A 26,926-nucleotide genomic window follows, 5' to 3' on the forward strand; every position below is an offset into this window, starting at 1 on the left:
GGGGGTGACGTAGAGGGGAGGAGCTATATAGCAACTCTGCTGGGTGAATCCTCTTGCACTTCCTGTAGGGGAGCAGTTAATATCCCACAAGTAATGATGACCCGTGGACTGATCACACTTAACAGAAGAAATTATAATTATATTGTAGCTATTTTAGGACTAATATTTATTTTACAGGCAACTTTGTATTTATTTTAACCAGGTACAATAGCTATTAAATAGTTAATAACTATTTAATAGCTACCTAGTTAAAATAATTACAAAATTACCTGTAAAATAAATCCTAACCTAAGTTACAATTAAACCTAACACTACACTATCAATAAATTAATTATATACAAATACAATTAAATAAACTAACTAAAGTACAAAAAATAAAAAAAGAACTAAGTTACAAAAGATAAAAAAATAATTTACAAACCCCAAAGAATTCTGCTCTTTTGCCTATAAAAAAACATACAATACCCCCCCCCCAACATTACAACCCACCACCCACATACCTCTAATCTAACCCAAACCCCCCTTAAATAAACCTAACACTAAGCCCCTGAAGATCTCCCTACCTTATCTTCACCACGCCGGGTATCACCAATCCGTCCAGAGGAGCCTCCGAAGTCTTCATCCAAGCCCAAGCGGGGGCTGAAGAAGTCCATCATCGGGCTGAAGAGGTCCATCATCGGGCTGAAGAGGTCCATCATCGGGCTGAAGAGATCCATCATCGGGCTGAAGAGATCCATCATCCGGCTGAAGAGGTCCATCATCGGGCTGAAGAGATCCATCATCTGGCTGAAGTCTTCTATCAAGCGGCATCTTCAACTTCTTTCTTCCGGATCCATCTTCATCCCGCCGTCGCGGAACATCCTTCTTCACCGACGACTTCCCGACGAATGACGGTTCCTTTAAATGATGTCATCCAAGATGGTGTCCCTCGAATTCCGATTGGCTGATAGGATTCTATCAGACAATCGGAATTAAGGTAGGAAAATTCTGATTGGCTGATGGAATCAGCCAATCAGATTGAGCTTGCATTCTATTGGCTGTTCCGATCAGCCAATAGAATGCGAGCTCAATCTGATTGGCTGATTGGATCAGCCAATCGGATTGAACTTGAATCTGATTGGCTGATTCCATCAGCCAATCAGAATTTTCCTACCTTAATTCCGATTGGCTGATAGAATCCTATCAGCCAATCGGAATTCAAGGGACGCCATCTTGGATGACGTCATTTAAAGGAACCGTCATTCGTCGGGAAGTCGTCAGTGAAGAAGGATGTTCCGCGTTGGCAGGATGAAGATGGATCCGGAAGAAAGAAGATTGAAGATGCCGCTTGATAGAAGACTTCAGCCGGATGATGGATCTCTTCAGCCCGATGATGGACCTCTTCAGCCCGATGATGGATCTCTTCAGCCCGATGATGGATCTCTTCAGCCCGATGATGGACCTCTTCAGCCCGATGATGGACTTCTTCAGCCCCCACTTGGGCTTGGATGAAGACTTCGGAGGCTCCTCTGGACGGATCGGTGATACCCGGCGTGGTGAAGATAAGGTAGGGAGATCTTCAGGGGCTTAGTGTTAGGTTTATTTAAGGGGGGTTTGGGTTAGATTAGGGGTATGTGGGTGGTGGGTTGTAATGTTGGGGGGGTATTGTATGTTTTTTTTACAGGCAAAAGAGCAGAATTCTTTGGGGCATGCCCCGCAAAAGGCCCTTTTAAGGGCTGGTAAGGTAAAAGAGCTTTTCTATTTTTATTTTAGAATAGGGTAGGGCATTTTTTTATTTTGGGGGGCTTTGTTATTTTATTAGGGGGCTTAGAGTAGGTGTAATTAGCTTAAAATTGTTGTAATCTTTTTCTAATGTTTGTAAATTATTTTTTTATTTTTTGTAACTTAGTTCTTTTTTTATTTTTTGTACTTTAGTTAGTTTATTTAATTGTATTTATTTGCAGATATTTTATGTAATTAATTTATTGATAGTGTAGTGTTAGGTTTAATTGTAGATAATTGTAGGTATTTTATTTAATTTATTTATTGATAGTGTAGTGTTAGGTTTAATTGTAACTTAGGTTAGGATTTATTTTACAGGTAATTTTGTAATTATTTTAACTAGGTAGCTATTAAATAGTTATTAACTATTTAATAGCTATTGTACCTGGTTAAAATAAATACAAAGTTGTCTGTAAAATAAATATTAATCCTAAAATAGCTACAATATAATTATAATTTATATTGTAGCTATATTAGGGTTTATTTTACAGGTAAGTATTTAGCTTTAAATAGGAATAATTTATTTAATAAGAAATAATTTATTTAGTTAGATAAAAATTATATTTAACTTAGGGGGTGTTAGTGTTAGGGTTAGACTTAGCTTTAGGGGTTAATAAATTTAATAGAGTAGCAGTGAGGTCCGGTCGACAGATTAGGGGTTAATACTTGAAGTTAGGTGTCGGTGATGTTAGGGAGGGCAGATTAGGGGTTAATACTATTTATTATAGATTTATTGAGGCGGGAGTGAGGCGGATTAGGGGTTAATAACTTTATTATAGTAGCGGTGAGGTCCGGTCGGCAGATTAGGGGTTAATAATTGTAGGTAGGTGGCAGCGACGTTGAGGGGGGCAGATTAGGGGTTAATAAATATAATATAGAAGTCGGCGGTGTTAGGGGCAGCAGATTAGGGGTACATAGGGATAATGTAGATTGCGGCGGTGTGCGGTCGGCAGATTAGGAGTTAAAAAATGTATTAGAGTTACGGCGATGTGGGGGGACCTCGGTTTAGGGGTGCATAGGTAGTTTATGGGTGTTAGTGTACTTTAGAGCACAGTAGTTAAGAGCTCTTAACTCCTGGCTTTTCTCTGCGGCTGGAGTTTTGTCGTTAGATTTCTAACGCTCACTTCAGCCAAGACTCTAAATACCGGCGTTAGAAAGATCCCATTGAAAAGATAGGATACGCAAATGGCGTAAGGGGATCTGCGGTATGGAAAAGTTGCGGCTGGAAAGTGAGCGTTAGACCCTTACCTACACGACTCTAAATACCAGCGGTAGCCCAAAACCAGCGTTAGGAGCCCCTAACGCTGGTTTTGACGGCTAACGCAGAACTCTAAATCTAGGCGTAAGTTATTTTGAAACTTGTAATAGCTATGCAATCCAAAAAAGCCATAACGTGCGCTGGGTTTTCACAAAATAATGAGATTAATTTTAATTTGAAAAATAAATGTCTGAATGTGAGGCAAGCAAATATGCCCAACATCCATTCTTAAAGAAATGGGGCATACATCCCCAACTGCATGTAAGTAAGCCATATTAAACAGTAACCATGCTGAGAAAGATATGTTCTATAGATGCACACAAATAATAGAAAACTAACAAGAATATCCATTACATATCAAGAAAAAAATCTAATATAATATAATTTTCATTGGGGTATATTATATTACCATTGAAAGACTTATTAAATAAACTTCCTGTAGGACATTTTTTTCCTGAATCATTATAAAAACTATCATTCACAGACCACCACTTTCATGCAGTACTTATATGCCAAAACAACTCTAAAAAAAATATACCTATATAAGATTATAGGAGATGCTCTACTCATTACAATATGCAAACAACTATAAATATGAGAAATCTAAACAAATAAAATCCAAAGGTATAGGGACAATAATAAGGTTGTGGCTATGATGTACAGTATATTGTAATTGTCAGTCCCCAAAACCGATTTTCTAGTACTCTTCTTGTCAAACTATGATCCCCATCATACAAACAACAGTAAAACATAAATAAGAGAGTACTTGTGTAGTTTTATCAACTCATAATAGAAATCCCCCCAAAAATGTAAAAACTTCCATGCACTTTAATAGTGTGCTGGGCCTTCTCAGTTTCCCAGCTAGACTTAAACCCTGTATGCTGCTGCTCTGCACAGGATCTTAAGCACAGTCAGCTATCCACAGATGTAAAGGAATATTATTTAGTAAACCTGTTGTAATATTTTAATCTTAGCAAGTTTCAATCAACCTTTACTTGTGGTAGAAGGTCGTCTGTGCCTGAGATTCTTTATGTGCAGTGTAGAGCAGCAGTATACAGGGCATCAGGCTAGCTCACAAACCAAGAGAGCCAAGATGCTATTAAAGCACTTGGCGGGGATCCATACTTTTGGAGTTACGATTCTGACCCTATTATGTATTTATGTTTTACTAACAGAGAGTGAAAGAGAGTAGCAACTAAATAACAGGTGAAGGGTTGTCAGGGCTGCGGTTTTCGTAATAGATTGCAATCCAGTGGCAAACGCTTAATAAACATTTACACACTTAAGGAAATGTTGGCTACTTCAATGATGAGCGGTTAAGATTGCTGCATCCACATTATGCTCCGGTGACACTGTGGCCATAATCACATCCTAGCAACCACTACTGCAAAAAAATTACAGATCCAGGGGGGCAGAGCTTGCTGCCGTGCTAAGCAGACGCACTTTGTAAGAGCTCTGTGCAATAGTGCCCAAAAAAGTTGATTATTCCTGTCAGTTTAGATATAGCTACTTTAAATTTGCAGGGTAATTTGTAAGCCCTACAATATAACTTACTCCTCGGGTTTGTTGACCCTTTAAACTACCTAAAAGCAAGTTGGGAGCCAGATCAAGAACCACGCACCTGAGGCCTAGAACCTACTATAGCAGCTGACAACTCCAACTTAATAAGAGATTGCGTGCCTCCCTTGAGCTCCAGAGGGTTGGGGCTCCACTCCAGAGCTGGGGCTTCTATGCCCGAAGTGGAATTGAGACCTGGCTATACCGTTAAGTAACATTGGAGTTTCTCGCAACCCAGAGGCACGGCTGTACAGAGAGACGGCTGCTCTTGATCATCCAGACCTGCACTATCAGCTGATTCCCAAAGGCCTTCCAGAGAGCGCGACAGAAGTGAACCAAGTGTGGGCAGTAACCCTGGAGAAAACCCGTTTTGTTAATTCACTTGCTAAGAAGTGGCGCGAACAGCAGCCATCTTTTCTCCTCCCAACGCTGCAGAGAGGCGTAGGTATCCTTGAGTGCACAGAAACAGCATTCCCGCTGACTCTAAGGGACTCAGAAGATCAGATTGATCTGGTGAAACAACCTTAACACCTGGTCCCATGCACTCACAATACACCTGCTAGCAGCCTACATAGGAAGCTGAACATACTTGCGGTAGACCTACCTGCTAGACAGCTCCACGCAACCTAAAAACCCTAACGGCCCCATTCATACTCCCGAAACGACCGCTTTGGCCCTGAGGAGGCCTTGAGACTGAAAAAGTTTACACTGGGCATCAGGGGTAACCGGATACATATGCCCCCCTACAGATTCATGAAACCCTGATCTGAGACCTGTGCAGCTCTGCATTACAAACCGGCAACTTGGCTCAACTGAGGCCTATAACCAAGAACCACTAAAGCAGATGTAATAGGACTTAACTATGCAGGGTGATAACCTATTAGACCCCTGCCCAGCTACTATCGGAGTACTCACCAGCACCCACTCTTCTCCATTTCCCACCTGTATCCGCATGTGGGTCATATCCCAAGATCCCTTTCCGCACTTCATCGAAAGGAGACACAATCCCCTGGAGAGTACTGCTGACTTCACTAAATATCCGCCTGCTCACCTTACAAGGGACCTTTTGGACATTCTGCTTTTGTCCCACTAAATAAAAAAAGGGACTCTCATCGGGGAGTTAACCTACACCATGACTCACAATCAAAGGAGGAAGTCCAAACCATCCAATTCCCAGAAAAAAACTGTTCTGGACCATTTCCACCTTGCCTCATCAACCAATCTAGAGGCTTCAGATGATGATCTATCAGACTCTAACACCATGCATGAGGCTTTCCTGGGATCTGCTCTAATCTCTGTCCGCAATAACAATGGTGCACACCTAGGGGACTCCTCACCTTTAATTGACACCATCAAATCCCTCTTAGCAGGACACCATGAATCTTTATCAAAAAAGTTTGATAAGTCCTGTGCTGACCTCAGAAGAGATATTGCATCAATTGGGGAAAGGACGGACACTCTGAAGAGGAAACAGGAAGATCTAATCATAGACCACACTAATCTCCTGTCCTATTCGGAGAATCTGGTCTCCAAAATCTCCTCGCTAGAAGCCAAACTCGCTGACCTGGAGGACAGGTCAAGGAGGAATACCCTAAGGATTAGGGGCATCCCAGAATCAGTTTCTCCTCAAGAACTAGAAAATTATCTGAATGAACTTTTCAAAGAGCTAATACCAGAGGCCAATGACCCCAATCTAATGATGGATAGAGCCCATAGGGTAGCAAGACCACACCCTATTTCTGCAGACAGGCCTAGAGATGTGGTGACCAGACTTCACTACTTCTCCTTCAAAAACCAGCTTGTTAATGTAGAAATGAAATCCAAAACACTATCCGAAAAATTTGAACAGATACAGATCTTTCCAGACCTATCAGCTCACACATTATACCTGAGGAGGACTTTTGCTGATTATACCAAAACTCTCAGAGCGCAGGGACTCAGATACAGATGGGGCTTCCCTGTAAAGCTCCACATCACCAAGGACGGCTAACTACACACAGCCTCTACCCCACAAGAAGCTCGACTTCTGCTACAAAGTTGGAAACTCCTCTGAAACGACCCAGAAGAGCAAGATACATCGACCTTGAGGCTTCTGCCTGTCAGGGTTTTTTCCCTGCTTTGTTTGCCGTGTGCTGCTGGCAGATATTTTGCTCACCTTTCTTGCTGATTCTGGTGCAGAGTGTGTGATGCTGCTCATTTCCTGCACACCCTCTTATGGCCAGACTGTTGTACATCATCCGTGTGAGACAGGTTGCAGTCTCAGAATTGTGATGTCATAACTTATTATTTAAAGGGCCTCTGTTCAGTATGCTTTGCCCTTGCGTTGTCTCAGACCTGTTTGTCAGCTCTGGCTTTGACTCCTGGCTTGTTATTTGACTTGTGGACTTTCTATTATTTTTTGTTATTAATAAAGGTGTGATTATTTTTGCAATTCTCGTCTCAGTCTGATTCCTGGCACCCTGACATTACGCAAGGGCCATTAATCCTGATGGTGCTAATAATCCACCTTTACCTACCATCATTTCCAGGATGGATGAACAGGATCACCGCTTGGATCAATTTGCACTAGCCCTACAAACCCTGCTGACTCACACTGCACATTTGGACCAGAGTGTCCCACAAGATATCGCTGCTCCTGTTTCTGCTGCTGCACCTAGTCCTACCAGGAGCATGTCCATTTCTGCACCTCTACCTAAGTGATATGGAGGCAATCCTATTTAGTGCAGAGGGTTTTTGAACCAGGTTGGCATTTACTTTGAGATGTTACCTCAGGCGTTTCCCTCTGACAGAGCTAAGGTGGGATTTTTCATCTTGTTACTCTCTGACACAGTTCTTGCCTGGGCTAATCCCTTGTGGGAGACTAATAAACCTGTGATTTCAAATTACCCTGAATTTCTGGCCTCCTTTTGAAGGGTATTTGATGTTCCGGCTCGCTCCTCCTCTGCTGCTAAATGACTCATGTCCATTCAGCAAGGTACGAGATCTGTTGCTCAGTATGCCATTGAGTTCCGTATGCTTGCCGCAGAAGTAGGTTGGAACAATGAAGCCCTTGTTGCCGCCTTCTTTCATGGGCTCTCTGATGCGATTAAAGACGAAGCTGCTGCCAGAGATTTACCAGAGGATCTTGAAGCACTGGTGTCTTTTTTGATCCTAATTGACATCAGACTCAGAGAGAAGCCCTATTTCAAGGAGCGATTGCAGATGCCTCCTGTTCCATTGTCTCCTATGTGTTCATTCCCACTAGGGCTGTGCGATATGGGCAAAAAAAAACATGATTTTTTTTAAAGAAAATCGTGATGGCAATTTAATCGCAATTTTATTAAAAATGACTATAACACCTTCACTTAGCATAAAAAAATGTATTTAACACTACATAATCTTAATGTATATGTTTATCAATGTCCAATACACTCTTTGAGCATAAAAATACAAAACAAAAAATAGTTACAATAAAATGTGCTGCCTGTGATGTGATTAAATAGTAGCCACTAGCCAGTTATTAGGTCTTATGACACACAAGTTCACACAACATTGTCATGTTTTATTGAACAGTCATTCTAACAGTGTGGACACAGTGGTATGATTAACATATGAAGCAGCGTAAGCATGAAGAAACCTGAAAATTTCTGTCTTTACAGCAGTATGACTTGTGAAGTTCTTTATATAATAAATATAATTGCAGTAAAGTAGGTACAATGAATGCAAACACTGCTGCATGTGTTATTCATTTTAGGAGTTACTGTCCAGGGAAATATGAGGGATATGGCATTGATAAGGTCAATCCTGACATCCTGCAGCCTGTCATATTACATCACATACTAGTCACAGCTATTCTGTAGTAGTAGATCTATATAAAAGACCACTAAGAAGTAGAGCACAATTATATACAGGAGGCTAGTACATAACAAGTGAACTCAACACATACAAACAAAGCTAATTGAAATGAAATTAGCTGGCCAGTTCTTACCACATTGCCCATGTTTTCTTGGGCAGTCAGTCTACCTGTGGTAAGAGTAACATATGAAGCAGTGTGTGCAGCATGTAGAAAGAAACCTGAAAAGTGCTGACTGAGGACTATCCAGCTCCAGCTGCATGATTTGTGTTTCTAAGTAAAGGTAGTACAATGCAGCACACTGTTGCATGTGTTAGTCATTTAGCTGAGTGACTGTCCATGAAAACATGGAGAATGTGGCATTGACAAGGTCAATCCTGACATCCTGCAGCCTGTCATATTACATTAATTTTTACATCTATAGCATGGAGAAACCTGAAAATTGCTGAGTGTGCAGCAGCATGATGTGTGTTCTGTTTCTAAGTACAGTAAAGCTATTACAATGCACACTGATGCATGTGTTAGTTATTTAGCTGAGTGACTGTCCACTGTCCAGGAAAACATGGGGGATGTGGCATTGACAAGGTCAATCCTGACATCCTGCAGCCTGTCATATTACATACATTTTTACAGCTATAGCTGTAGTACAGAACACTAAGAAGTAGAACACCAGTTATAGTTAGAGTAACTAGTACAATACATAATACAAACAACTGAACTCAACACACACACAGCTAATGGAAATGAAAATAGCTGGCCAGTTCTTACCACATTGTCCTTTGTTTTCTTGGGCACTGGGCAGTCAGTCTAGCTGTGATATGAGTAACATATGAAACAGTGAATGCATTGCATGCATGGATAAACCTGAAAAGTGCTGAGTGTGCAGCAGCATGATGTGTGTTCTGTTTCTAAGTACAGTAAAGCTATTACAATGCACACTGATGCATGTGTTAGTTATTTAGCTGAGTGACTGTCCACTGTCCAGGAAAACATGGGAGATGTGGCATTGACACGGGCAATCCTTACATCCTACAGACTGTCGTTACATACATTTTTACAGCTCTAACTGTAGTACAGAACACTTAGAACATTGGTAGTTAGAGTATAACTACAATACATAATACAAACAAGTAAACTCAACACACACAACAGCAAATTGAAATTAAATTAGCAGGATAGTGATGTTGCGAATAGTTTGCCGGCGAATAGCTCCCGGCGAACATAGCTTGTTCGCGTTCGCCGCGGCGGGCAAACATTTGGGATGTTCGATCCGCCCCCTATTTGTCATCATTGAGTAAACTTTGACCCTGTATCTCACAGTCTGCAGACACATTTCAGTCAATCAGCAGCAGACACTCCCTCCCAGACCCTCCCAGCTCCTGGGCAGCAGCCATTTTAGATTCATTCTGATCCTGCATTCTTAGTGAGAGGAGGGATAGTGTAGCTGCTGCTGATTTTATAGGGAAATTGATAGCTAGGCTAGTGTATTCAGTGTCCACTACAGTCCTGAAGGACTCATCTGATCTCTGCTGTAAGGACAGCACCCCAAAAAGCCCTTTTTAGGGCTAGAACATCTTTTTTTTTTGCCTGTGTAATTTTGACTGTGAAACATCAGTCTGCTAGTTTAATCTAATTGCAGTTGCCTGCCTGCAGTGCCACCACTCATATCTGTTGTAACAGTAGTGTAAATTTTGTAAAAAAAAACTTTTTTGACTGTGAAACATCAGTCTGCTAGTGTAATCTAATAGCAGTTGCCTGCCTGCCAGCGTGTGTGCCAGGCCCACTTGCCAACTAGTGCCACGACTCATATCTGTTGTAACAGTATTGTAAAAAAAAATTAAAAAAACTTTTTTGACTGTGAAACATCAGTCTGCTAGTGTAATCTAATTGCAGTTGCCTGCCTGCCAGTGTGTGTGCCAGGCCCACTTGCTAAGTGCCACCACTCATATCTGGCGTAACAGTAGTGTAAATTTTTAAAAAAAAAACTTTTTTGACTGTGAAACATCAGTCTGCTAGTGTAATCTAATTGCAGTTGCCTGCCTGCCAGCGTGTGTGCCAGGCCCACTTGCCAACTAGTGCCACCACTCATATCTGTTGTAACAGTAGTGAAAATATTAAAAAAAAAAACTTTTTTGACTGTGAAACATCAGTCTGCTAGTGTAATCTAATTGCAGTTGCCTGCCTGCCAGCGTGTGTGCCAGGCCCACTTGCCAACTAGTGCCACCACTCATATCTGTTGTAACAGTAGTGTAAATTTAAAAAAACAAAAACTTTTTTGACTGTGAAACATCAGTCTGCTAGTGTAATCTAATTGCAGTTGCCTTCCTGCCAGCGTGTGTGCCAGGCCCACTTGCCAACTGGTGCCACCACTCATATCTGTTGTAACAGTAGTGTAAATTTAAAAAAAAAAACTTTTTTGACTGTGAAACATCAGTCTGCTAGTGTAAACTAATAGCAGTTGCCTGCCTGCCAGCGTGTGTGCCAGGCCCACTTGCCAACTAGTGCCACCACTCATATCTGTTGTAACAGTAGTGTAAATGTAAAAAAAACAACTTTTTTGACGGTGAAACATCAGTCTGCTAGTGTAATCTAATTGCAGTTGCCTGCCTGCCAGCGTGTGTGCCAGGCCCACTGGCCAACTAGTGCCACCACTCATATCTGTTGTAACAGTAGTGTAAATTTTGTAAAAAAAAACTTTTTTGACTGTGAAACATCAGTCTGCTAGTGTAATCTAATTGCAGTTGCCTGTCTGCCAGCGTGTGTGCCAGGCCCACTTGCCAACTAGTGCCACCACTCATATCTGTTGTAACAGTAGTGTAATTTAAAAAAAAAAAAAAATTTGACTGTGAAACATCAGTCTGCTAGTGTAATCTAATTGCAGTTGCCTGCCTGCCAGCGTGTGTGCCAGGCCCACTTGCCAACTAGTGCCACCACTCATATCTGTTCTAACAGTAGTGTAAATTTTGTAAAAAAAAAAAATTTTTGACTGTGAAACATCAGTCTGCTAATGTAATCTAATTGCAGTTGCCTGCCTGCCAGCGTGTGTGCCAGGCCCACTTGCCAACTAGTGCCACCACTCATATCTGTTGTAACAGTAGTGTAAATTTTGTAAAAAACAACTTTTTTGACTGTGAAACATCAGTCTGCTAGTGTAATCTAATTGCAGGTGCCTGCCTGCCTGCCAGCGTGTGTGCCAGGCCCACTTGCCAACTAGTGCCACCACTCATATCTGTTGTAACAGTAGTGTAAATTAAAAAAAAAATTTTTTTACTGTGAAACATCAGTCTGCTAGTGTAATCTAATTGCAGTTGCCTGCCTGCCAGCGTGTGTGCCAGGCCCACTTGTCAACTAGTGCCACCACTCATATCTGTTGTAACAGTAGTGTAAATTTTGTAAATACATTTTTTTTTGACTGTGAAACATCAGCCTGCTAGTGTAATCTAATTGCAGTTGCCTGCCTGCCAGCGTGTGTGCCAGGCCCACTTGCCAACAAATGCCACCACTCATATCTGTTCTAAAAGTAGTGTAAATTTTTTTAAAAAAACTTTTTTGACTGTGAAACATCAGTCTGCTAGTGTAATCTAATTGCAGTTGCCTGCCTGCAGTGCCACCACTCATATCTGTTGTAACAGTAGTGTAAATTTTGTAAAAAAAAACTTTTTTGACTGTGAAACATCAGTCTGCTAGTGTAATCTAATAGCAGTTGCCTGCCTGCCAGCGTGTGTGCCAGGCCCACTTGCCAACTAGTGCCACGACTCATATCTGTTGTAACAGTATTGTAAAAAAAAATTAAAAAAACTTTTTTGACTGTGAAACATCAGTCTGCTAGTGTAATCTAATTGCAGTTGCCTGCCTGCCAGTGTGTGTGCCAGGCCCACTTGCTAAGTGCCACCACTCATATCTGGCGTAACAGTAGTGTAAATTTTTAAAAAAAAAACTTTTTTGACTGTGAAACATCAGTCTGCTAGTGTAATCTAATTGCAGTTGCCTGCCTGCCAGCGTGTGTGCCAGGCCCACTTGCCAACTAGTGCCACCACTCATATCTGTTGTAACAGTAGTGAAAATATTAAAAAAAAAACTTTTTTGACTGTGAAACATCAGTCTGCTAGTGTAATCTAATTGCAGTTGCCTGCCTGCCAGCGTGTGTGCCAGGCCCACTTGCCAACTAGTGCCACCACTCATATCTGTTGTAACAGTAGTGTAAATTTAAAAAAACAAAAACTTTTTTGACTGTGAAACATCAGTCTGCTAGTGTAATCTAATTGCAGTTGCCTTCCTGCCAGCGTGTGTGCCAGGCCCACTTGCCAACTGGTGCCACCACTCATATCTGTTGTAACAGTAGTGTAAATTTAAAAAAAAAAACTTTTTTGACTGTGAAACATCAGTCTGCTAGTGTAAACTAATAGCAGTTGCCTGCCTGCCAGCGTGTGTGCCAGGCCCACTTGCCAACTAGTGCCACCACTCATATCTGTTGTAACAGTAGTGTAAATGTAAAAAAAACAACTTTTTTGACTGTGAAACATCAGTCTGCTAGTGTAATCTAATTGCAGTTGCCTGCCTGCCAGCGTGTGTGCCAGGCCCACTGGCCAACTAGTGCCATCACTCATATCTGTTGTAACAGTAGTGTAAATTTTGTAAAAAAAAACTTTTTTGACTGTGAAACATCAGTCTGCTAGTGTAATCTAATTGCAGTTGCCTGTCTGCCAGCGTGTGTGCCAGGCCCACTTGCCAACTAGTGCCACCACTCATATCTGTTGTAACAGTAGTGTAAATTTAAAAAAAAAAAAACTTTTTTTACTGTGAAACATCAGTCTGCTAGTGTAATCTAATTGCAGTTGCCTGCCTGCCAGCGTGTGTGCCAGGCCCACTTGCCAACTAGTGCCACCACTCATATCTGTTGTAACAGTAGTGTAAATTTTGTAAAAAAAAAAAAATTTTGACTGTGAAACATCAGTCTGCTAATGTAATCTAATTGCAGTTGCCTGCCTGCCAGCGTGTGTGCCAGGCCCACTTGCCAACTAGTGCCACCACTCATATCTGTTGTAACAGTAGTGTAAATTTTGTAAAAAAACAACTTTTTTGACTGTGAAACATCAGTCTGCTAGTGTAATCTAATTGCAGGTGCCTGCCTGCCTGCCAGCGTGTGTGCCAGGCCCACTTGCCAACTAGTGCCACCACTCATATATGTTGTAACAGTAGTGTAAATTAAAAAAAAAAAATTTTACTGTGAAACATCAGTCTGCTAGTGTAATCTAATTGCAGTTGCCTGCCTGCCAGCGTGTGTGCCAGGCCCACTTGTCAACTAGTGCCACCACTCATATCTGTTGTAACAGTAGTGTAAATTTTGTAAATAAATTTTTTTTTGACTGTGAAACATCAGCCTGCTAGTGTAATCTAATTGCAGTTGCCTGCCTGCCAGCGTGTGTGCCAGGCCCACTTGCCAACAAATGCCACCACTCATATCTGTTCTAAAAGTAGTGTAAATTTTTTTAAAAAAAACTTTTTTGACTGTGAAACATCAGTCTGCTAGTGTAATCTAATTGCAGTTGCCTGCCTGCCTGCCAGCGTGTGTGCCAGGCCCACTTGCCAACTAGTGCCACCACTCATATCTGTTGTAACAATAGTGTAAATTTAAAAAAAAAACTTTTTTGACTTTGAAACATCAGTCTGCTAGTGTAATCTAATTCTAGTTGCCTGCCTGCCTGCCAGCGTGTGTGCCAGGCCCACTTGCCAACTAGTGCCACCACTCATATCTGTTGTAACAGTAGTGTACATTTTTAAAAAAAAAACTTTTTTGACTGTAAAACTTCAGTCTGCTTGTGTAATCTAATAGCAGTTGCCTGCCTGCCTGCAAGCGTGTGTGCCAGGCCCACTTGCCAACTAGTGCCACCACTCATATCTGTTGTAACAGTAGTGTAAATTTTGTAAAAAAAAAAAATTTTGACTGTGAAACATCAGTCTGCTAATGTAATCTAATTGCAGTTGCCTGCCTGCCAGCGTGTGTGCCAGGCCCACTTGCCAACTAGTGCCACCATTCATATCTGTTGTAACAGTAGTGTAAATTTTGTAAAAAAAAACTTTTTTGACTGTGAAACATCAGTCTGCTAGTGTAATCTAATTGCAGTTGCCTGCCTGCCAGCGTGTGTGCCAGGCCCACTTGCCAACTAGTGCCACCACTCATATCTGTTGTAACAGTAGTGTAAATTTTGTAAAAAAAAAAAAATTTTGACTGTGAAACATCAGTCTGCTAATGTAATCTAATTGCAGTTGCCTGCCTGCCAGCGTGTGTGCCAGGCCCACTTGCCAACTAGTGCCACCACTCATATCTGTTGTAACAGTAGTGTAAATTTTGTAAAAAAAAATTTTTTGACTGTGAAACATCAGTCTGCTAGTGTAATCTAATTGCAGGTGCCTGCCTGCCTGCCAGCGTGTGTGCCAGGCCCACTTGCCAACTAGTGCCACCACTCATATCTGTTGTAACAGTAGTGTAAATTAAAAAAAAAAATTTTTTACTGTGAAACATCAGTCTGCTAGTGTAATCTAATTGCAGTTGCCTGCCTGCCAGCGTGTGTGCCAGGCCCACTTGTCAACTAGTGCCACCACTCATATCTGTTGTAACAGTAGTGTAAATTTTGTAAATAAATTTTTTTTTGACTGTGAAACATCAGCCTGCTAGTGTAATCTAATTGCAGTTGCCTGCCTGCCAGCGTGTGTGCCAGGCCCACTTGCCAACAAATGCCACCACTCATATCTGTTCTAAAAGTAGTGTAAATTTTTTAAAAAAAAACTTTTTTGACTGTGAAACATCAGTCTGCTAGTGTAATCTAATTGCAGTTGCCTGCCTGCAGTGCCACCACTCATATCTGTTGTAACAGTAGTGTAAATTTTGTAAAAAAAAACTTATTTGACTGTGAAACATCAGTCTGCTAGTGTAATCTAATAGCAGTTGCCTGCCTGCCAGCGTGTGTGCCAGGCCCACTTGCCAACTAGTGCCACGACTCATATCTGTTGTAACAGTATTGTAAAAAAAAATTAAAAAAACTTTTTTGACTGTGAAACATCAGTCTGCTAGTGTAATCTAATTGCAGTTGCCTGCCTGCCAGTGTGTGTGCCAGGCCCACTTGCTAAGTGCCACCACTCATATCTGGCGTAACAGTAGTGTAAATTTTTAAAAAAAAAAACTTTTTTGACTGTGAAACATCAGTCTGCTAGTGTAATCTAATTGCAGTTGCCTGCCTGCCAGCGTGTGTGCCAGGCCCACTTGCCAACTAGTGCCACCACTCATATCTGTTGTAACAGTAGTGAAAATATTAAAAAAAAAAACTTTTTTGACTGTGAAACATCAGTCTGCTAGTGTAATCTAATTGCAGTTGCCTGCCTGCCAGCGTGTGTGAAAGGCCCACTTGCCAACTAGTGCCACCACTCATATCTGTTGTAACAGTAGTGTAAATTTAAAAAAACAAAAACTTTTTTGACTGTGAAACATCAGTCTGCTAGTGTAATCTAATTGCAGTTGCCTTCCTGCCAGCGTGTGTGCCAGGCCCACTTGCCAACTGGTGCCACCACTCATATCTGTTGTAACAGTAGTGTAAATTTAAAAAAAAAAAAACTTTTTTGACTGTGAAACATCAGTCTGCTAGTGTAATCTAATTGCAGTTGCCTGTCTGCCAGCGTGTGTGCCAAGCCCACTTGCCAACTAGTGCCACCACTCATATCTGTTGTAACAGTAGTGTAATTTAAAAAAAAAAAAAAAAATTGACTGTGAAACATCAGTCTGCTAGTGTAATCTAATTGCAGTTGCCTGCCTGCCAGCGTGTGTGCCAGGCCCACTTGCCAACTAGTGCCACCACTCATATCTGTTGTAACAGTAGTGTACATTTAAAAAAAAAAAAAATTTGACTGTAAAACATCAGTCTGCTAGTGTAATCTAATTGCAGTTGCCTGCCTGCCAGCGTGTGTGCCAGGCCCACTTGCCAACTAGTGCCACCACTCATATCTGTTGTAACAGTAGTGTAAATTTTGTAAAAAAAAAAAAAATTTTGACTGTGAAACATCAGTCTGCTAATGTAATCTAATTGCAGTTGCCTGCCTGCCAGCATGTGTGCCAGGCCCACTTGCCAACTAGTGCCACCACTCATATCTGTTGTAACAGTAGTGTAAATTTTGTAAAAAACAACTTTTTTGACTGTGAAACATCAGTCTGCTAGTGTAATCTAATTGCAGGTGCCTGCCTGCCTGCCAGCGTGTGTGCCAGGCCCACTTGCCAACTAGTGCCACCACTCATATCTGTTGTAACAGTAGTGTAAATTAAAAAAAAAAATTTTTTACTGTGAAACATCAGTCTGCTAGTGTAATCTAATTGCAGTTGCCTGCCTGCCAGCGTGTGTGCCAGGCCCACTTGTCAACTAGTGCCACCACTCATATCTGTTGTAACAGTAGTGTAAATTTTGTAAATAAATTTTTTTTGGACTGTGAAACATCAGCCTGCTAGTGTAATCTAATTGCAGTTGCCTGCCTGCCAGCGTGTGTGCCAGGCCCACTTGCCAACAAATGCCACCACTCATATCTGTTCTAAAAGTAGTGTAAATTTTTAAAAAAAAAACTTTTTTGACTGTGAAACATCAGTCTGCTAGTGTAATCTAATTGCAGTTGCCTGCCTGCCAGCGTGTGTGCCAGGCCCACTTGCCAACTTGTGCCACCACTCATATCTGTTGTAACAATAGTGTAAATTTAAAAAAAAAACTTTTTTGACTTTGAAACATCAGTCTGCTAGTGTAATCTAATTCTAGTTGCCTGCCTGCCTGCCTGCCAGCGTGTGTGCCAGGCCCACTTGCCAACTAGTGCCACCACTCATATCTGTTGTAACAGTAGTGTAAATTTTGTAAAAAAAAAAAATTTTGACTGTGAAACATCAGTCTGCTAATGTAATCTAATTGCAGTTGCCTGCCTGCCAGCGTGTGTGCCAGGCCCACTTGCCAACTAGTGCCACCATTCATATCTGTTGTAACAGTAGTGTAAATTTTGTAAAAAAAAACTTTTTTGACTGTGAAACATCAGTCTGCTAGTGTAATCTAATTGCAGTTGCCTGCCTGCCAGCGTGTGTGCCAGGCCCACTTGCCAACTAGTGCCACCACTCATATCTGTTGTAACAGTAGTGTAAATTTTGTAAAAAAAAAAAAATTTTGACTGTGAAACATCAGTCTGCTAATGTAATCTAATTGCAGTTGCCTGCCTGCCAGCGTGTGTGCCAGGCCCACTTGCCAACTAGTGCCACCACTCATATCTGTTGTAACAGTAGTGTAAATTTTGTAAAAAAAAATTTTTTGACTGTGAAACATCAGTCTGCTAGTGTAATCTAACTGCAGGTGCCTGCCTGCCTGCCAGCGTGTGTGCCAGGCCCACTTGCCAACTAGTGCCACCACTCATATCTGTTGTAACAGTAGTGTAAATTAAAAAAAAAAATTTTTTACTGTGAAACATCAGTCTGCTAGTGTAATCTAATTGCAGTTGCCTGCCTGCCAGCGTGTGTGCCAGGCCCACTTGTCAACTAGTGCCACCACTCATATCTGTTGTAACAGTAGTGTAAATTTTGTAAATAAATTTTTTTTTGACTGTGAAACATCAGCCTGCTAGTGTAATCTAATTGCAGTTGCCTGCCTGCCAGCGTGTGTGCCAGGCCCACTTGCCAACAAATGCCACCACTCATATCTGTTCTAAAAGTAGTGTAAATTTTTTAAAAAAAAACTTTTTTGACTGTGAAACATCAGTCTGCTAGTGTAATCTAATTGCAGTTGCCTGCCTGCAGTGCCACCACTCATATCTGTTGTAACAGTAGTGTAAATTTTGTAAAAAAAAACTTTTTTGACTGTGAAACATCAGTCTGCTAGTGTAATCTAATAGCAGTTGCCTGCCTGCCAGCGTGTGTGCCAGGCCCACTTGCCAACTAGTGCCACGACTCATATCTGTTGTAACAGTATTGTAAAAAAAAATTAAAAAAACTTTTTTGACTGTGAAACATCAGTCTGCTAGTGTAATCTAATTGCAGTTGCCTGCCTGCCAGTGTGTGTGCCAGGCCCACTTGCTAAGTGCCACCACTCATATCTGGCGTAACAGTAGTGTAAATTTTTAAAAAAAAAAACTTTTTTGACTGTGAAACATCAGTCTGCTAGTGTAATCTAATTGCAGTTGCCTGCCTGCCAGCGTGTGTGCCAGGCCCACTTGCCAACTAGTGCCACCACTCATATCTGTTGTAACAGTAGTGAAAATATTAAAAAAAAAAACTTTTTTGACTGTGAAACATCAGTCTGCTAGTGTAATCTAATTGCAGTTGCCTGCCTGCCAGCGTGTGTGAAAGGCCCACTTGCCAACTAGTGCCACCACTCATATCTGTTGTAACAGTAGTGTAAATTTAAAAAAACAAAAACTTTTTTGACTGTGAAACATCAGTCTGCTAGTGTAATCTAATTGCAGTTGCCTTCCTGCCAGCGTGTGTGCCAGGCCCACTTGCCAACTGGTGCCACCACTCATATCTGTTGTAACAGTAGTGTAAATTTAAAAAAAAAAAAACTTTTTTGACTGTGAAACATCAGTCTGCTAGTGTAATCTAATTGCAGTTGCCTGTCTGCCAGCGTGTGTGCCAAGCCCACTTGCCAACTAGTGCCACCACTCATATCTGTTGTAACAGTAGTGTAATTTAAAAAAAAAAAAAAAAATTGACTGTGAAACATCAGTCTGCTAGTGTAATCTAATTGCAGTTGCCTGCCTGCCAGCGTGTGTGCCAGGCCCACTTGCCAACTAGTGCCACCACTCATATCTGTTGTAACAGTAGTGTACATTTAAAAAAAAAAAAAATTTGACTGTAAAACATCAGTCTGCTAGTGTAATCTAATTGCAGTTGCCTGCCTGCCAGCGTGTGTGCCAGGCCCACTTGCCAACTAGTGCCACCACTCATATCTGTTGTAACAGTAGTGTAAATTTTGTAAAAAAAAAAAAAATTTTGACTGTGAAACATCAGTCTGCTAATGTAATCTAATTGCAGTTGCCTGCCTGCCAGCATGTGTGCCAGGCCCACTTGCCAACTAGTGCCACCACTCATATCTGTTGTAACAGTAGTGTAAATTTTGTAAAAAACAACTTTTTTGACTGTGAAACATCAGTCTGCTAGTGTAATCTAATTGCAGGTGCCTGCCTGCCTGCCAGCGTGTGTGCCAGGCCCACTTGCCAACTAGTGCCACCACTCATATCTGTTGTAACAGTAGTGTAAATTAAAAAAAAAAATTTTTGACTGTGAAACATCAGTCTGCTAGTGTAATCTAATTGCAGTTGCCTGCCTGCCAGCGTGTGTGCCAGGCCCACTTGTCAACTAGTGCCACCACTCATATCTGTTGTAACAGTAGTGTAAATTTTGTAAATAAATTTTTTTTGGACTGTGAAACATCAGCCTGCTAGTGTAATCTAATTGCAGTTGCCTGCCTGCCAGCGTGTGTGCCAGGCCCACTTGCCAACAAATGCCACCACTCATATCTGTTCTAAAAGTAGTGTAAATTTTTAAAAAAAAAACTTTTTTGACTGTGAAACATCAGTCTGCTAGTGTAATCTAATTGCAGTTGCCTGCCTGCCAGCGTGTGTGCCAGGCCCACTTGCCAACTAGTGCCACCACTCATATCTGTTGTAACAATAGTGTAAATTTAAAAAAAAAACTTTTTTGACTTTGAAACATCAGTCTGCTAGTGTAATCTAATTCTAGTTGCCTGCCTGCCTGCCTGCCAGCGTGTGTGCCAGGCCCACTTGCCAACTAGTGCCACCACTCATATCTGTTGTAACAGTAGTGTACATTTTTTAAAAAAAAACTTTTTTGACTGTAAAACATCAGTCTGCTTGTGTAATCTAATAGCAGTTGCCTGCCTGCCTGCAAGCGTGGGTGCCAGGCCCACTTGCCAACTAGTGCCACCACTCATATCTGTTGTAACAGTAGTGTAAATTTTGTAAAAAAAAAAAAATTTTGACTGTGAAACATCAGTCTGCTAATGTAATCTAATTGCAGTTGCCTGCCTGCCAGCGTGTGTGCCAGGCCCACTTGCCAACTAGTGCCACCACTCATATCTGTTGTAACAGTAGTGTAAATTTTGTAAAAAAACAACTTTTTTGACTGTGAAACATCAGTCTGCTAGTGTAATCTAATTGCAGGTGCCTGCCTGCCAGCGTGTGTGCCAGGCCCACTTGCCAACTAGTGCCACCACTCATATCTGTTGTAACAGTAGTGTAAATTAAAAAAAAATTTTTTTACTGTGAAACATCAGTCTGCTAGTGTAATCTAATTGCAGTTGCCTGCCTGCCAGCGTGTGTGCCAGGCCCACTTGCCAACTAGTGCCACCACTCATATCTTTTTTAACAGTAGTGTAATTTTTTTTTTAAATAATTTTTTTTTTTACTGTGAAACATCAGTCTGCTAGTGTAATCTAATTGCAGTTGCCTGCCTGCCAGCGTGTGTGCCAGGCCCACTTGCCAACAAATGCCACCACTCATATCTCTTGTAAAAGTAGTGTAAATTTTTTAAAAAAAAACTTTTTTGACTGTGAAACATCAGTCTGCTAGTGTAATCTAATTGCAGTTGCCTGCCTGCCTGCCAGCGTGTGTGCCAGGCCCACTTGCCAACTAGTGCCACCACTCATATCTGTTGTAACAATAGTGTAAATTTAAAAAAAAAACTTTTTTGACTTTGAAACATCAGTCTGCTAGTGTAATGTAATTCTAGTTGCCTGCCTGCCTGTCTGCCAGCGTGTGTGCCAGGCCCACTTGCCAACTAGTGCCACCACTCATATCTGTTGTAACAGTAGTGTACATTTTTTTAAAAAAAACTTTTTTGACTGTAAAACATCAGTCTGCTTGTGTAATCTAATAGCAGTTGCCTGCCTGCCTGCAAGCATGTGTGCCAGGCCCACTTGCCAACTAGTGAAACAAACTCATATCTGTTGTAACAGTAGTGTAAATTTAAAAAAAAAAAACTTTTTTGACTGTGAAACATCAGTCTGCTAGTGTAATCTAATTGCAGTTGCCTGCCTGCCAGCGTGTGTGCCAGGCCCACTGGCCAACTAGTGCCACCACTCATATCTGTTGTAACAGTAGTGTAAATTTTGTAAAAAAAAACTTTTTTGACTGTGAAACATCAGTCTGCTAGTGTAATCTAATTGCAGTTGCCTGCCTGCCAGCGTGTGTGCCAGGCCCACTTGCCAACTAGTGCCACCACTCATATCTGTTGTAACAGTAGTGAAAATATTAAAAAAAAAACTTTTTTGACTGTGAAACATCAGTCTGCTAGTGTAATCTAATTGCAGTTGCCTGCCTGCCAGCGTGTGTGCCAGGCCCACTTGCCAACTAGTGCCACCACTCATAACTGTTGTAACATTAGTGTAAATTTAAAAAAAAAAAAACTATTTTGACTGTGAAACATCAGTCTGCTAGTTTAATCGAATTGCAGTTGCCTTCCTGCCAGCGTGTGTGCCAGGCCCACTTGCCAACTGGTGCCACCACTCATATCTGTTGTAACAGTAGTGTAAATTTAAAAAAAAAAACTTTTTTGACTGTGAAACATCAGTCTGCTAGTGTAATCTAATTGCAGTTGCCTGCCTGCCAGCGTGTGTGCCGGGCCCACTTGCCAACTAGTGCCACCACTCATATCTGTTGTAACAGTAGTGTAAATTTAAAAAAAAAAAAACTTTTTTGACTGTGAAACATCAGTCTGCTAGTGTAATCTAATTGCAGTTGCCTGCCTGCCAGCGTGTGTGCCAGGCCCACTGGCCAACTAGTGCCACCACTCATATCTGTTGTAACAGTAGTGTAAATTTTGTAAAAAAAAAACTTTTTTGACTGTGAAAAATCAGTCTGCTAGTGTAATCTAATTGCAGGTGCCTGCCTGCCAGCGTGTGTGCCAGGCCCACTTGCCAACTAGTGCCACCACTCATATCTGTTGTAACAGTAGTGTAAATTTTGTAAATAATTTTTTTTTTTACTGTGAAACATCAGCCTGCTAGTGTAATCTAATTGCAGTTGCCTGCCTGCCAGCGTGTGTGCCAGGCCCACTTGCCAACAAATGCCACCACTCATATCTGTTGTAAAAGTAGTGTAAATTTTTAAAAAAAAACTTTTTTGACTGTGAAACATCAGTCTGCTAGTGTAATCTAATTGCAGTTGCCTGCCTGCCAGCGTGTGTGCCAGGCCCACTTGCCAACTAGTGCCACCACTCATATCTGTTGTAACAATAGTGTAAATTTAAAAAAAAAACTTTTTTGACTTTGAAACATCAGTCTGCTAGTGTAATCTAATTCTAGTTGCCTGCCTGCCTGCCTGTCTGCCAGCGTGTGTGCCAGGCCCACTTGCCAACTAGTGCCACCACTCATATCTGTATTAACAGTAGTGTACATTTTTTAAAAAAAAACTTTTTTGACTGTAAAACATCAGTCTGCTTGTGTAATCTAATAGCAGTTGCCTGCCTGCCTGCAAGCGTGTGTGCCAGGCCCACTTGCCAACTAGTGAAACAAACTCATATCTGTTGTAACAGTAGTGTAAATTTAAAAAAAAAAAAATTTTTTGACTGTGAAACATCAGTCTGCTAGTGTAATCTAATTGCAGTTGCCTGCCTGCCAGCGTGTGTGCCAGGCCCACTTGCCAACTAGTGCCACCACTCATATCTGTTGTAACAGTAGTGTAAATTTTGTAAAAAAAAACTTTTTTGACTGTGAAACATCAGTCTGCTAGTGTAATCTAATTGCAGTTGCCTGCCTGCCAGCGTGTGTGCCAGGCCCACTTGCCAACTAGTGCCACCACTCATATCTGTTGTAACAGTAGTGAAAATATTAAAAAAAAACTTTTTTGACTGTGAAACATCAGTCTGCTAGTGTAATCTAATTGCAGTTGCCTGCCTGCCAGCGTGTGTGCCAGGCCCACTTGCCAACTAGTGCCACCACTCATAACTGTTGTAACATTAGTGTAAATTTAAAAAAACTAAAACTTTTTTGACTGTGAAACATCAGTCTGCTAGTTTAATCGAATTGCAGTTGCCTTCCTGCCAGCGTGTGTGCCAGGCCCACTTGCCAACTGGTGCCACCACTCATATCTGTTGTAACAGTAGTGTAAATTTAAAAAAAAAAACTTTTTTGACTGTGAAACATCAGTCTGCTAGTGTAATCTAATAGCAGTTGCCTGCCTGCCAGCGTGTGTGCCAGGCCCACTTGCCAATTAGTGCCACCACTCATATCTGTTGTAACAGTAGTGTAAATTTAAAAAAAAAAAAACTTTTTTGACTGTGAAACATCAGTCTGCTAGTGTAATCTAATTGCAGTTGCCTGCCTGCCAGCGTGTGTGTCAGGCCCACTGGCCAACTAGTGCCACCACTCATATCTGTTGTAACAGTAGTGTAAATTTTGTAAAAAAAAAATTTTTTGACTGTGAAACATCAGTCTGCTAGTGTAATCTAATTGCAGTTGCCTTCCTGCCAGCGTGTGTGCCAGGCCCACTTGCCAACTAGTGCCACCACTCATATCTGTTGTAACAGTAGTGTACATTTAAAAAAAAAAAAATTTGACTGTAAAACATCAGTCTGCTGGTGTAATCTAATTGCAGTTGCCTGCCTGCCAGCGTGTGTGCCAGGCCCACTTGCCAACTAGTGCCACCACTCATATCTGTTGTAACAGTAGTGTAAATTTTAAAAAAAAAACTTTTTTGACTGTGAAACATCAGTCTGCTAGTGTAATCTAATAGCAGTTGCCTGCCTGCCAGCGTGTGTGCCAGGCCCACTTGCCAACTAGTGCCACCACTCATATCTGTTGTAACAGTAGTGTAAATTTAAAAAAAATAAAACTTTTTTGACTGTGAAACATCAGTCTGCTAGTGTAATCTAATTGCAGTTGCCTGCCTGCCAGCGTGTGTGCCAGGCCCACTGGCCAACTAGTGCCACCACTCATATCTGTTGTAACAGTAGTGTAAATTTTGTAAAAAAAAAACTTTTTTGACTGTGAAACATCAGTCTGCTAGTGTAATCTAATTGCAGTTGCCTTCCTGCCAGCGTGTGTGCCAGGCCCACTTGCCAACTAGTGCCACCACTCATATCTGTTGTAACAGTAGTGTACATTTAACAAAAAAAAAAATTTGACTGTAAAACATCAGTCTGCTGGTGTAATCTAATTGCAGTTGCCTGCCTGCCAGCGTGTGTGCCAGGCCCACTTGCCAACTAGTGCCACCACTCATATCTGTTGTAACAGTAGTGTAAATTTTGTAAAAAAAAAAATTTTTGACTGTGAAACATCAGTCTGCTAGTGTAATCTAATTGCAGTTGCCTGCCTGCCAGCGTGTGTGCCAGGCCCACTTGCCAACTAGTGCCACCACTCATATCTGTTGTAACAGTAGTGTAAATTTTTTAAAAAAAAACTTTTTTGACTGTGAAACATCAGTCTGCTAGTGTAATCTAATTGCAGGTGCCTGCCTGCCAGCGTGTGTGCCAGGCCCACTTGCCAACTAGTGCCACCACTCATATCTGTTGTAACAGTAGTGTAAATTAAAAAAAAAATTTTTTTACTGTGAAACATCAGTCTGCTAGTGTAATCTAATTGCAGTTGCCTGCCTGCCAGCTTGTGTGCCAGGCCCACTTGTCAACTAGTGCCACCACTCATATCTGTTGTAACAGTAGTGTAAATTTTGTAAATAAATTTTTTTTTGACTGTGAAACATCAGCCTGCTAGTGTAATCTAATTGCAGTTGCCTGCCTGCCAGCGTGTGTGCCAGGCCCACTTGCCAACAAATGCCACCACTCATATCTGTTGTAACAGTAGTGTAAATTTAAAAAAAAAAAACTTTTTTGACTGTGAAACATCAGTCTGCTAGTGTAATCTAATAGCAGTTGCCTGCCTGCCAGCGTGTGTGCCAGGCCCACTTGCCAATTAGTGCCACCACTCATATCTGTTGTAACAGTAGTGTAAATTTAAAAAAAAAAAAACTTTTTTGACTGTGAAACATCAGTCTGCTAGTGTAATCTAATTGCAGTTGCCTGCCTGCCAGCGTGTGTGTCAGGCCCACTGGCCAACTAGTGCCACCACTCATATCTGTTGTAACAGTAGTGTAAATTTTGTAAAAAAAAACTTTTTTGACTGTGAAACATCAGTCTGCTAGTGTAATCTAATTGCAGTTGCCTTCCTGCCAGCGTGTGTGCCAGGCCCACTTGCCAACTAGTGCCACCACTCATATCTGTTGTAACAGTAGTGTACATTTAAAAAAAAAAAAATTTGACTGTAAAACATCAGTCTGCTGGTGTAATCTAATTGCAGTTGCCTGCCTGCCAGCGTGTGTGCCAGGCCCACTTGCCAACTAGTGCCACCACTCATATCTGTTGTAACAGTAGTGTAAATTTTAAAAAAAAACTTTTTTGACTGTGAAACATCAGTCTGCTAGTGTAATCTAATAGCAGTTGCCTGCCTGCCAGCGTGTGTGCCAGGCCCACTTGCCAACTAGTGCCACCACTCATATCTGTTGTAACAGTAGTGTAAATTTAAAAAAAATAAAACTTTTTTGACTGTGAAACATCAGTCTGCTAGTGTAATCTAATTGCAGTTGCCTGCCTGCCAGCGTGTGTGCCAGGCCCACTGGCCAACTAGTGCCACCACTCATATCTGTTGTAACAGTAGTGTAAATTTTGTAAAAATAAAACTTTTTTGACTGTGAAACATCAGTCTGCTAGTGTAATCTAATTGCAGTTGCCTTCCTGCCAGCGTGTGTGCCAGGCCCACTTGCCAACTAGTGCCACCACTCATATCTGTTGTAACAGTAGTGTACATTTAACAAAAAAAAATTTGACTGTAAAACATCAGTCTGCTGGTGTAATCTAATTGCAGTTGCCTGCCTGCCAGCGTGTGTGCCAGGCCCACTTGCCAACTAGTGCCACCACTCATATCTGTTGTAACAGTAGTGTAAATTTTGTAAAAAAAAAATTTTTGACTGTGAAACATCAGTCTGCTAATGTAATCTAATTGCAGTTGCCTGCCTGCCAGCATGTGTGCCAGGCCCACTTGCCAACTAGTGCCACCACTCATATCTGTTGTAACAGTAGTGTAAATTTTGTAAAAAAAAACTTTTTTGACTGTGAAACATCAGTCTGCTAGTGTAATCTAATTGCAGGTGCCTGCCTGCCAGCGTGTGTGCCAGGCCCACTTGCCAACTAGTGCCACCACTCATATCTGTTGTAACAGTAGTGTAAATTAAAAAAAAAAAATTTTTACTGTGAAACATCAGTCTGCTAGTGTAATCTAATTGCAGTTGCCTGCCTGCCAGCTTGTGTGCCAGGCCCACTTGTCAACTAGTGCCACCACTCATATCTGTTGTAACAGTAGTGTAAATTTTGCAAATAAATTTTTTTTGACTGTGAAACATCAGCCTGCTAGTGTAATCTAATTGCAGTTGCCTGCCTGCCAGCGTGTGTGCCAGGCCCACTTGCCAACAAATGCCACCACTCATATCTGTTGTAAAAGTAGTGT

This window comes from Bombina bombina, chromosome 2 (genome assembly GCF_027579735.1).
Source record: "Bombina bombina isolate aBomBom1 chromosome 2, aBomBom1.pri, whole genome shotgun sequence".
Classification (NCBI taxonomy): Eukaryota; Metazoa; Chordata; class Amphibia; order Anura; family Bombinatoridae; genus Bombina; species Bombina bombina.